General features: G+C 41.7%; 1 protein-coding gene across 2 annotated transcripts in view; it reads left to right on the top strand.

Annotated features, from left to right (window-relative positions):
• The first annotated feature begins 6,503 nt into the window (after positions 1-6,503).
• The window catches only part of Usp44 (ubiquitin specific peptidase 44), a 20,406-nt gene continuing 14,349 nt past the window's right edge, over positions 6,504-12,560 (top strand). Inside the window, exon 1 of one of the 2 annotated variants that reach the window (XM_013019772.1) lies at positions 6,504-6,555. The gene's annotated coding sequence lies outside the window, so the exon portion shown is untranslated. Of the gene's footprint in view, positions 6,556-6,765; positions 6,833-12,560 lie in introns of those variants that run through there. The other variant, XM_013019778.1, reaches the window with a different exon arrangement.

The raw sequence follows: 12,560 nt of genomic DNA, 5'->3' as shown, positions 1-12,560 counted from the left end.
AAAAAAAAAAAAAGAATTACAAATAGCTGGATTAACTGTCATACATTGTGGTTATAGCCAAATAGATTATATAATTTTGTGTATATATCTGTGTGTTTTCTGTCTCCTCCCCTATAGTTTATCCTTGGAAAAATATTTATCCTACTAATGTATGTTTAAATTTTCAATTTATAGCTGGGCGCCTGTGGCTCACGCCTGTAATCCTAGCTACTCAGGAGGCTGAGATCTGAGGATCTCGGTTCAAAGCGAGCTGGGGCAGGAAAGTCTGTGAGACTCTTATCTCTAATAAACCACTAGAAAACCAGAAGTGGCGCCGTGGCTCAAATGGTAGAGTGCTCACCTTGAGCTGAAGAGCTCAAGGACAGTGCCCAAGCCCAGAGTTCAAGCCCCATGACTGATCAAAACAATTTTTTTTCAATTTAGAAATTCTATTCCCTGATCTGTTGGCAGTTCCATTTAGAATAGTCTTAAAGAGAGAGAAATGCAGATTGTTTTTTTTACAAAATCTCAGATCTTAAGAGGCAGCATTCTGAGGATACTGGTTTGAAGCCAGCCCAGGTAGAATAGTCCAAGAGACATGATCTCCAGTTAACCAACAACAACAACAACAATAAAGCTGGACTGGGGGATGTAACTCAAGTGGTAGAGTACCAGTTGTGAGCAAAAAAGCCAGGTGAAAGCATGAGGCCTTGAGTTCAAGCCTCAGTGCCCCCCACACACTATATATATATATATATATATATATATATATATATATACACACACACACACACACACACGGAGAGAGACATATACATATATACATATACTATATACAAAAACAGTGTATATACTATATGTATGTATAGGGGGTCAAGTTACTATACATACTAATTAACACTTTAGAAAATGGAAGGTTAGGGTACCTGTCCCAGAACAAAATGGCAAAGAAAAGTAAGAAAAGCCTTGATGAACTTCAGTTAAGCCCTGGAATCTCTGAAAAACTGAGAAGAGTGGATATTTAGAGGAGAAACAAAAAAAGCTAGGATCCCAATTTTCCTTCCACTCATTCTTAAAGCCTGGCCTCACTTTGTTTCCAGTAGCCTCATGTTAGAAAATTCACCTCCAAAATACAAGCTTCGCTCAAAGACTGCCAAACCCACACTAAAATGCATTTAGTGCCTGGGTGTGTAGCTCAGTGGTAGAGTTTAGCATATAGAAAACCCTGGAGAGAAATGAAAGGTCCTTTAAAATAAATCAACTTTGCTAATGAAATCAACTTTGCTAATGGTCTATGCAGTTTACAAGTACTTCTACACATTTGCTGTCACTCTTGTACTTAAAATTTTTTAAGGGTAATTTCTTTAAAGCCCTTTCTCTGCTTACATATTTGCCAGAATTTTAAAGTGGCACAGGTGGCTCTCATTTAAAATCTGTGGCAGTGTGTCACTAATCAAACTTTATGGATAAAAAAAAATTTAATTGGTAGTGCAAAGGCTCTTCTAAGCTGCATTCTCATTCCTGACCCCCTCCCATTTCTTTACTGACTTCCTCTATTTAATCATCTCTTTTTAACACTGAAATGAAGGCTACAGAAAATCCAGCACCTAACATGCTTGGTGTACAAGTTAAAAAAAAAAAACTGTCAAAGAACTCTAACCTTATGGGATGGGCACATTCATGTCTTAAAACTAAAAAGTCTTGTGTTTTCCTAAAATTACTATTTCCAAAGATAGTCTCAGATTCATGAAAGACCTGACTTAAAAATTCTAAAAAAATCAACACAAGGCACCTAAAATAGCTCTTCTAAAGTTTATGATGTTTTCATTTGTTATGATGTCTTTCATTTGTTCCTACTCTCCTCTCAGATTCATAAAATTGAGTTTGTGTTGTACTTCTGAAATGAGTATATACATACTAATCAAGTATCAGAGTGGTGAAAACATCTTGTTTAAAACCCTGTTTACCTTGGGGGGAAAAGGCCAATGGCCATTTCTTCTATCTTTTTTTTATTTCTAGGGAAACAAGGGAAACTCCCTACACATCACTTCTAAGGCTCCGTATTATGATAGGGAACTTGTAGTTTTGTTAATTCAGTAGGCATTTTAAGAGTGAGTATTTTGGACTGGTAGTGAGAGCTGGGGAGGGGTATACAAAGTGGGGCAAGGGCATAATCCCTGGCCCTAAAGAGGTTACAATGCAAATGGAGGAGCCTAGGCTCGGAACTTGGAACAAAAGCAGTGGCTGCATAATAATGTGCTGTTGGGATGGGGGATGGGAATTAGAAGCCTGGTTACTAGGAAAGCAGTTTCCTTGAGGTGAGAGTTTAGGCCAGCCTTGAAAAGAGGCTGATTTGTAATGATTGTGGAAGTGAAATCTAGGAGACTTTCTGCTTAGAAGATAACCATCTTTCCTGATTTAAAGGTGGGAAGTGTCTGAAGTGTGGGAGACTAAAAAGGAACTAGCCTATTAGTGGTCCAAACTCAACTTGGGAAGCTGATTTTTGAGGCTATAAGAGGTAAGTGTGGGCACATGGGCTGGTGATGGTGGGAAGGGAAAGAGGCATTTTTATTGTTGTTACGGTAAAACTTAGATATCTGATAAGATGGGTCAAAAACAAAAGGAAACTTAAAGGAGAAAGATTCTGAGATGGCAATGTACAAATGAGATGGCAACAGAAAGGTCTTGGGCCACAGTAAACAAGCGAGAGCAATTTAGATCTTGTTAGAGGAAGATCAAAAGCAAACCGATGGCGAAGAAATTTCATTATTAATTAATAATTTAAAAGAAAATCTATTGCCAACACGACTAATAATTTCTTACCTTAGCCTTTGCCCTCCCCTCTTTGAATACCTGTCCTTAGCTTGTAATTAAGACATTTTATTAAGGATATTCCATTCACCCCCACCTATTCCTAATTCAGCTTGCTTTTCTTTCATTTTCTTCCCATGATGCTTTTAGTCCTTAAAGACCAAACTAACTACCACGCCACATTTTCTTTGCAGCCATTGGAAATTTTCCTTACTCTGAACTCCTGTTAACTAGTCAATTTCACCATGGGGCAACTTATTTTCTGATTGGAATGCTCAATCACTGGGTTTCACTCTAACTCTTCAAGACAGTTTTTATTTTTAAGGATGCTTATTGTAGGAAACTTAAAAAAAACCTAAAAGTCACTTGTAGTCTTATTACTGTTGTTAAAGTTTTGTATCCCTTCCAAGGGCTGTTTAATGTGTAAATAAAACTTAAAATTCATAATACAAAATTGATACCGTTTATACAGTTATGTAACTTTTGCAGTGCTCAATATTGAACCAGCCCTAGCCCTTGCACATGCTTGGCACATGCTCTACAATGGAGCTAAATCCCCACTCTAATACAGTTGAGTGTCCTAGAATACTAGCAGCTTTACTCAATCATATTAAGATGATGGATGAAGCTGTTTTTTGGGTAATCCTTGTTCTCTGGCATCTTTTCTTCTCCCTTTTTGTCATGAGGCTTGAATTCAGGGCCTAGGTGCTGTCCCTGAGCTTTTGTGTTCAAGGCTAGCTCCACTGCCAGTTTTCCAGTGAATAATTGAAGGTAAGAGTTTCCCGGACTTTCTTACCCAGGCTGCCTTCAAACCAAGATCCTGAGATCTCAGCCTCCTGAGTAGCTAAGACTACAGGCAAGAGCCACCAATGCCCAGCTTCAATGTATTTTTAAGTTATTATTCAATCCACCTCAATTGCTCATTCACCTTCCTCCATAGTTTGGGCAGAGGTTTAACAACCTTTCCATAGTTTATTTGTCATTAGGCCAGGTGTCTACCTCAGTCCAATACACTGTTGCAAAAGGAAGGATTATGTAGCTCATAATGAAGAACCTCTTGGAAGAATGGAAGCAAAAGTTGGTCTGGCCTATCTATCCTTCAGCTATTGTTTTCTGAGATGATAAATATATATTCTGTCATGAATATAACCCATTTTCTTAACCATTCCTATAGTGCTAAAGGAATAGGTTCTGATTTTCACTATCTTAAATAACATCAAAAACCTAAGTTATCTAAGTTTCAGGTATTATCTCTTGTATTTCTACTAATAGGATCTCCCTCCACCTCCCCAGTGCTAAGGTTTCAACCCAGGACTTTGTGCATGCTACAAAACAGCTCTAGTACTGGCTTGCAACTGGTCTTGATACAATTAGCCTTTCAAAGTGAACTTGTAGCATTATAAAAGGAGAATAAGAGGATGACTTGTCATTTTTCCTTTCAATGAACTACAGAGGAAAAAAATGCGAGAAATACTTAAATTTGACAAAAATTTCCTTTTGAGAGAGTTCTTCAAGGCTGAGAATGTAGTTCAGTAGTAGAGTACTTACATGAGACCTGTGTTAGGGTGGCAGGTGGTTGGGTGATTGGGTTGGGTAATGCTTCCAGTGCATTTTAGATGTCCACATGGTGGTTTAGATGATAACAGTACTTTATGCCTTTGTAGTGGAAGGAAGGCACTAGAACAAATTAAACTAAAATATATAGGAAAAAATAGGGGTAGCTGGGTGCTGCTGGTGGCTCACGCCTGTAATCCTAGCTACTCTGGAGGCTGAGATCTTTTTTTTGGGGGGGAGGGTCTGGTCGTGGGGCCTAAACTCTGGGCCTGGGCGCTGTCCCTTGGCTCTTCAGCTCAAGGCTAGCGCTCTACCACTTGAGCCACAGCGACACTTCCAGCTTTTTTTTCTTTTTGCTTATGTGGTACTGAGGAATCGAACCCAGGGCCTCATGCATGCAAGGCAAGTGCTCTACCACTGAGCCACCTTCCCAGGCCCGAGGCTGAGATCTGAGGATTGTGTTCAAACCCAGCAAGAGTGGGAAAAGTCTGTGAGACACTAATCTCCAATAAACCATTCAGAAAACCAGAAGTGGCACTATGGCCCAAGTGGCAGAGCCTTTGTCTTGAGCTGAATTGCTGAGGGACAGTGCCCAGGCCCAGAGATCGAGCCCCATGACCGACAGAAAAAAGAAAAAGAAAAAAAGGGGTTTAAATTACTTCTTTCATGTTTATTTGCATAACTAAGTGTGTGTGTGTGTGTGTGTGTGTGTCTGTGTGTCTGTGTGTCTGTGTGTGTATGTGTGTGTGTTGGTCCTGGGGCTTGAACTCAGAACCTAGGTACTATCCTTGAGCTGCTTTTGCTCAAGGCTAGCACTCTACCAGTTTGAGCCTCAGCCCCATTTCCAACTTTTTAATAGTTTATTGGAGATAAGAACCTCATGCACTGCTTTTATGTATAAACTGGGTATTTTTTTCAAATATGAATTATGTTACTAGTTTTATTTTTACTTTTGCCAGTCCTGGGGCTTGAATTAAGGGCCTGGGCACTGTCCCTGAGCTTTGGCTCAAGGCTAGCACTCTACCATTTGAGCCACAGCACTACTTCCATCTTTATCTGTGTATGTGGTACTGAGGAATCGAACCCAGGACTTCATGCATACTAGGCAAGCACTCTACCACTAAGCCACATTCCCAGCCCTATTCCACTTCAAAAAATAAAATGTGCCCGTTCATGGGCTTGAACTCAGGGCCTAGGTGATTTTGGCGATTATCAGTCTCATGGACTTTCCTGCCCAGGCTGGTTTCCAAATCTCAGCCTGCGGAGTGTGAGCCACCAGTGCCCTGCTTGCTATGCCACATTTTAACTGGCCATTTCTCTTGACGAAAAAGTATTTGAAGAGATCAAATGACGCTATCTTGCTTTTATTAAGTCTTCATTTGATCTCTTCAAATACCATTGGTCATTATTTTCCATCTCATACTACTTTTAAGATGCTCTCTTGAATATAACCGTTGATTTAAAGATGATGAACTCTCAGTTCGGTTTTAGGACCACGTTGCAGGTTGGTCAGAGGTATAACTAGCTCAGAACTGAGCAAAAGGCCAGAGCTGTATAACTCTGAATGCATTTCCTTTTTATGTACCTGCAGGCCCCACTCCATCCCCCCCCCCACACACACACCTGTTTCCACCTTTGCAGGGTGCGCTTCTTTACTTTAAACTGGGACTTGGCAATTCGGGGGGACTTTGGACAGGCCTTAAATCTTACTTCTCAGGAGAAGCCCAAGTCAGAGCAGGCACAGGCAGCGGCTCCCGAGGGAGGGAGTTTTCTGGAAGCGTTTCTGTGCCTCCAGCGAACTTGGGCAGATTTGACCACCACCGAACTGGCGTGCGTCACGGCTGGAACCAGTCCAGCGTGTGTTGTGAGAGAAATTCTAGAAATAGCGAAGCGCGAGGAATTGCTTTGCATCCTAACCGGTAAGAAACCTTGAATGCATTTACCTGTCCCGGGTGAGGAGGCCCCCGGGAAGAAGGCCTTTGCCGGCACGCGGAGCACGTGCCGGGCGTGGGGGAGAGGCCGGTGGCCCGCGCTCCTTCAGGTTAGAAGCGACGAGGGGGCGTGGTCGCCAGAGCGTGGCCTCCGGAGGGGCGGGGCCGCGTACGTCACCGCTGACGTACCGCTGGAGCGGGCGGCTGCGGTCCCCCAAGTGTGGGACCCCGGGGGGGGGGTCTGGAGTTATCGCTGACATGGCTGCCCCGGCTCGGGGTGGTGAGTGCGTGAGGGTCGCGCGGCTACGGCGGTTGGCGGAGCGAGGCTCCCTGTGGGAGCAGACGTGCGACGGGAGCTCCCGGGCCCGGAGACACCTGGCGGAGTTTTCCCGCCGCGCAGGGCGCAGGGCGCTGGGCGCTGGGCGCAGGGGGGGTCCTGAGGGAGGGAGAGGGGGCTGCGGACGGACGGAGGGGCCGAGACGAGGGGGCGCGCGAGGCGGCGGCGGCGGCGGATCCGGATCCGGAGAATTCAGAATTGGCGCCTCTGGGAAGTTTCGGTGGGTCATGTGATGCCCGGGCCAGTGGGGGTCACGAATTTGGTGGTCACGAATGCCCGGAGATGCTCCCAAGGAGCGGTGTTCCCTAGGGCCTGGGACCCTGGCCTGGACGGGGAAAGACACTGGGGCTTGCAGGGTGCGCGGCCAGGATCTGTGCCCGGCGACTGCGGGTGGGATGCAGGCTGGGGCGCTGGGATGCTCGGCGCCCGCAGCGCCCTCCGCACTCGGCGGTGGGACCGGCTCAGACATTCCCTGCGGGGCTTTGGGGGGGGGGGGGAGGGGGGAGCCTCTAGGGCTGGGTCTGGATGGAGGTGCTTCTCCCACTCCCTGCCTTCCCTCCCGCGCTGCCACTTAAAGACGTCTATTCGCCAGTTCCGTTGTTGTTGGGTTTTGCCGAATGGTTCACACCTGTCATCCTTCCTTCTCTTTGAAAAGGCTGGCATCTGAGGTTCCCAGTTCGAAGCCAGTCCAGGCAGTCTTTGAGATTTTTTTTATCTCCTTATAACCACAGAAAGCCGGGGGTGGGGGGAAACTGTGGATCAAATGATAGAGCGCCAGCCATGAACGGAGGGGGGGGGGAAGAATGTAGGGACAGCGCTCCTAAGCTGTGAGTTCAAACGCCAGTAGCTCCGTCCCCCACCCCCCCCCATCCCTACACAAAAAGACACTTGCTCTCTTGGAGCTTTCGAATACCTGCTTCCAAATAAACCATTTCTGCTGTCCTTGGAGGGGAAAGAATTGCTAATAGACCTAACTTTTTTAAGGGAAGATACATGGATGAAGATGGACAAGTGACTGCTGGAGCTTAAAAAAGGTAGTATAGATACACACACCCCTCTCCCCTCATACTGCCTTTTAAAAGATAGTGAAGGGCTGGGGATGTGGCTTAGTGGTATAGGGCTTGCCCTAGGATGCATGAAGCCCTAGGTTCGATCCCTCAGCACCACATACACAGAAAAAGCCAGAAGTGGCTCTTTGGCTCAAGTGGTAGAGTGCTAGCCTTGAGCAAAAGAAGCTCAGGGACAGTGCCCAGGCCCTGAGTTCAAGCCCCAAAACTGGCCAAAAAAAAAAAGTTTCAAGGTCAAATTTGAAGTGATGTAAATTCTACTAGTAACTGGGTCATTCCTAGTCCTTTTGAAACTGGAAGTAAAACAGCTTGGTAACTTGGAAGATTGTATTTTCCAAAAACTTCCTCCCTGTTTTAAACATTATCAAACTGCTGAGCTGTGAAATGCACAAGGAAATACAATCTAAAGTCCTGCACTACTTGTATTCCTGATCTGTTAAGGTTTTGCAGGGTGGAAGTGGGGATGAGAACACGTAATCTTCAAAATCAGCGTCTGGTGCAAACAAGGAAAAAGCTATATGATTTTGCTGGCATCAGCTTTGCCTCCAAACGTGTTAATGTTCCCAATCTCCATCAGATTCAGTATTTATCCAAAAGAGGTGAAACTTTGTATTTTTGGAACCTTAATCGTTTTGTCCTTAATTTAGCACATCGGGAAATTTGAAAGCGATTTTAAACATTTTGGTATGAAATTCTTTCCATTTTTTTCTGTAGAGTTTTGTGTTTATGCAGTAAATATCTAACTTTTTTCAATCAAGTACTTATTACTGCAGACTCTCAAAATGGAAATTGAGACATTCTGATACTACACAAGTAGTTATTATGTAGCTTAGAAAGTTAAAATGTATCTCCCTAATTCTCTTTCCTCTTTTTTTTTTAAGCAATACAGTTTTCTCTTCGGACTAAAAGAATAAAATATAGATACTTACATACAACCAAACTTGCCCGCCACACTTACATTACTATTTTGGGTTGTCGTATTGCAGAGAATGTTCTGCTACTTGGATTGTCTGAGGGCAGAGTATCCCTAGCACCAGCACCACATTAGCTGTTTTAAAGTGAAGGAAAATTCCCTGCAAAGGTTTAAGAATGTTTATTGAATTTGGTTTTGGAATGGAAGAAGCACAGAGAAAGGCATCCTGGCTTTTTTTCTAACAGAAAAAGATGTTTCCCTACAGAATTAGGCAGAACAAACATGGTGCTAGATTCAAATGCAGCTACATGATGAAGATGAGAGAGGCTGGACATAGGCTCAGTAGTCTAATGAAAATAGGAAGTGAATCTTCCAATCATCCTGACTTAAGAATGAGGGATAGGTTTGCCATAAAATAGGAAGATTCTACAAAGGTTGGCTTTGGGGCAAAGAAAAAAGATCATTATAAAAACAAACTAAATTCTCAGCATTTCTGGACATCATAAAAACTTAAGAATTAACTTTTTCAGAAAAATGCTGACAAGGATATTCTTGGTAGACTAATTCAGGAATGTACTATGATGAATAAAAAGTGAAGATGCTTTATACACAGAAGCACTTAAACTCAATTTACTGTATTTTGTGGCTTTAAAAAATGTTTTCCCCATTGTTATAAAGTTATAGCTGAAGGGCTGGGAAGGTGGCTCAGTGGTAGAGCGCTTGCATGAGGCCCTGGGTTCGATTCCTCAGGACCACATAAGCAAAAAAATAAAAAAAAAAGCCAGAAGTGGTGCTGTGGCTCAAGTGTAGAGCACTAGCCCTGAGCTGAAGAGCTGAGGGATAGTGCCCAGACCCAGAGTTCAGGCCCCACGACTGGACCTCAAAAAAAAAAAAGTTATAGCTGCAGTAGTTAGATGTATATTTGTTGGTGTGATGCTGATAATATTGCCCACACATTATAGTCTTATAAGTAGGGATGGAAATTCAAATAACCTGGAGACAGACCTTAGTCTCAACTTTATCTTCAAACATCTTCAACTAGATTCAGTCTGTAGAAGAAGCATGTTAGAGACATAAGGAAGGTTTCAGGAGAAAAAGTTGATCTTCTGTTGTTTAATGAGATTTAATCAAGATCTGGGTAATTACACATTGTGTTTCTAACTGAAGGAAGAATAGCCACCGAGGCATTTTGGGATAAAGGAAAGGAAACACTTCATGATTGACATGGAAGAGTGCCAGAGTACATAATAGACATAATAGCTTTCTTAAGAATTTGAAAACCCATTGTGTTCATTTCCTTCAGTAATTTGCTCATTCAAAAATATTGAACCCCATTCTACATACCAAGCACCACGCTGACCCTTGACATTTTGTCTAGGACAGGAAACTGGTATTTCCATGAAATAAATGGAAAATTAGAAACTAATTATAAGAAGAGGGTAGGGTTTATGGATAAAGCTATTTGCATTCTTATCCAAATAGATGAAGCAAGTAGTTTACAATTGCTAAACTGTCTCACACTGAAATTACCATTTTATCCTATATTTTATGATTGAAAAGGACAAATCTTCCATCTTGTAATAGTGTTCAGAGGATTTGTTTACATTGCTGCTACTATAAGAAAGAATAGATATTGTCTCTATTTAAATAGAAATTCAACATATTATCTGCATTAATAAAAGCATCCCTCTGGAAGGTCTTGAAGTTTTTTGCTTTGTTTTTTGTTATTTATTTATTTTTGTCGATCCTGGGACTTGAAGTCTGGGCCTGAGCAGTGTCCCTCAGCTCTTCAGCTCAAGGCTAGTGCTCTACCACTTAAGCCACAGTACCACTTTCTGTTTTCTGAGTGGTTTATTGGAGATAAGAATCTCACAGACTTTCCTGCCCAGGCTGGCTTTGAACTGCAGTCCTCAGATCTCAGCTTCCTGAATAGCTAGGATTACAGGCTTGAGCCACCTGTGCCCAGCTGTTTTTTTGCTTTAGAATCCAGACTAACTTAACTAACTTCCAACTTAAGATCCTCTTGCCTTAGCCTCTCAAATGCTGTAATTACAGGCTTGTAGCACCATGACCAGCTTTCAGAATTTTCTTCAGTGACATAAAGATTACTATGACACAATTTTATATTTTATGTACAGTTTTTTTTTAGTCCTGGGGCTTGAACTCAGGGCCCAGAGTTTAAGTTCCATGACGGACTATAATAATAATAATAATAAAATAGTTCAAACCAGGTACCAGTGGCTCATCCTGTAAGTCTAGCTACTCAAGTGGCTGAGATCTGAGGATCACTGTTTAAAGCAAATCTGAACAGGAAAGTCCATGAGATTCTTGTCTCCAGTTAACCACCAAAAAGCTGGAAATGCAGCTGTGGCTTAAAGTGCTAAGAACACTAGTCTTAAACACAAAAGCTTAAGGACAGTACCCAGGCCCTGAGTTCTAGCCCCAGGACTGGCATAAAAACAAAAATACTAGTTTATCTCTCAGTTACAAAAAAAAAATTCAAAATGTGTTTGTTTAATAACAAAAGATATGTGGGAAGGGACTAATCAGTTGAGAGTAGAAAATTGTGCCATAATTTGAAAGTTTTAAATTTGTTCTTGTATTCAAGATTGTAAATAGCTTTCTAATAATGGTAAAATTCTGCCTGTAAGACATTAAAAATTAATACAAAATGCTGCATGGTATATGATGATGTGACAGTCAGTATGAGCTATGAGAGAAGTTCTTGATGCCACACCTTCACTCTCAGCTTTTTAGTGGTGAATTGGATATAAGTTGCTCAGGGACTTTATTTAATGCCCAGGCTGGCTTTGAACTGCAATCCTTAGATCTCAACCTTCTGAGTATTTAGGATTATAGATGTGGGCCACCATTATCCTTTTTGAAATATATCTAATAGACTCATAATCAATTATAGCCTGTTGAAAGTTGAAGGACCTTGCTGTCATCCAATAGATTTTTTTTGTTACAGCTGCAATGAACAAAGGAAACTTGTAGACTATATTTGTAGAATGGAGAAAGTTGTACGGTAGCTTCTTCACTATCTTTCTGATTGGTTTTTATTTAAAATGTATACAATTAATGTGTTTGTTACTTTTAGAAGTTTTAAATTTTGGATTAATAGAAAATATTTTATAGTTCTGTTACCTTAGGATAAATACAGTCTTTCTAGTAATTTTCTGAAACAGCAATGATTAATTGCTGTTTCCTTTTTTGTCCAAGTCCAGGACTTAAATTCTGTACCTGATGCTTTTGTTCATTGCCTATGCTTTCCAATGCCAAATCCTGAAAGTTCTAATAAAATATTTTTATTGTGAAAAAACCATACAGAGGGGTTAAAATTACATGAGCAAGGTAATGAGTACATTTCTTATCAAGCATTGTTGCCTCCTCCTTTGTTTCCCCTTACCATTCCTTCCCATCTCCCTCTCCCCGGCTCCCCCTAATAAAATATTTTATTTGCCCAGAGTTTAAACCACAGAAAATTTTAAGGGACAAGAAGTAAATTTAACATGTGCACTTGAGATGTGTATGCGTGTGAGGGTGGGGACTGGACCACTTTAAGTCCCTAGGATACCTGATGTCTAAAAGGCAGGCTTATAACTTGGCAGATTTTAAAAAGCAACCTTATCTTTGCAGCTTTCCTGAGGTTTGAAGATGGTACCTGCAAGTACCACTGAAATTCATGCTGTCTTATTACCCTAAAAATCTAAAGCATTGGGCATGGTTCATATGGTCTCAGTGTTCTTGTAATTAGGCCTTCACCTGTAGCCTAAAATTTGTATTCAATTTATGTTAAATTAATGAAAAATGTTTTTAATAGATCACTGGTCTTCTTCCTTCTTCTTCTTCCTTCCTCTTCCTTCTTCTTCCTTCTTCTTCTTCTTCTTCTTCTTCTTCTTCTTCTTCTTCTTCTTCTTCTTCTTCTTCTTCTTCTTCTTCTTCTTCTTCTTCCTTCTTCTTCTTCT

This window comes from Dipodomys ordii, unplaced genomic scaffold (genome assembly GCF_000151885.1).
Source record: "Dipodomys ordii isolate 6190 unplaced genomic scaffold, Dord_2.0 Scaffold3, whole genome shotgun sequence".
Lineage (NCBI taxonomy): Eukaryota > Metazoa > Chordata > Mammalia > Rodentia > Heteromyidae > Dipodomys > Dipodomys ordii.
Note: the sequence above shows the minus strand (reverse complement) of the source record. Positions and strands in the feature narration are given on the sequence as shown.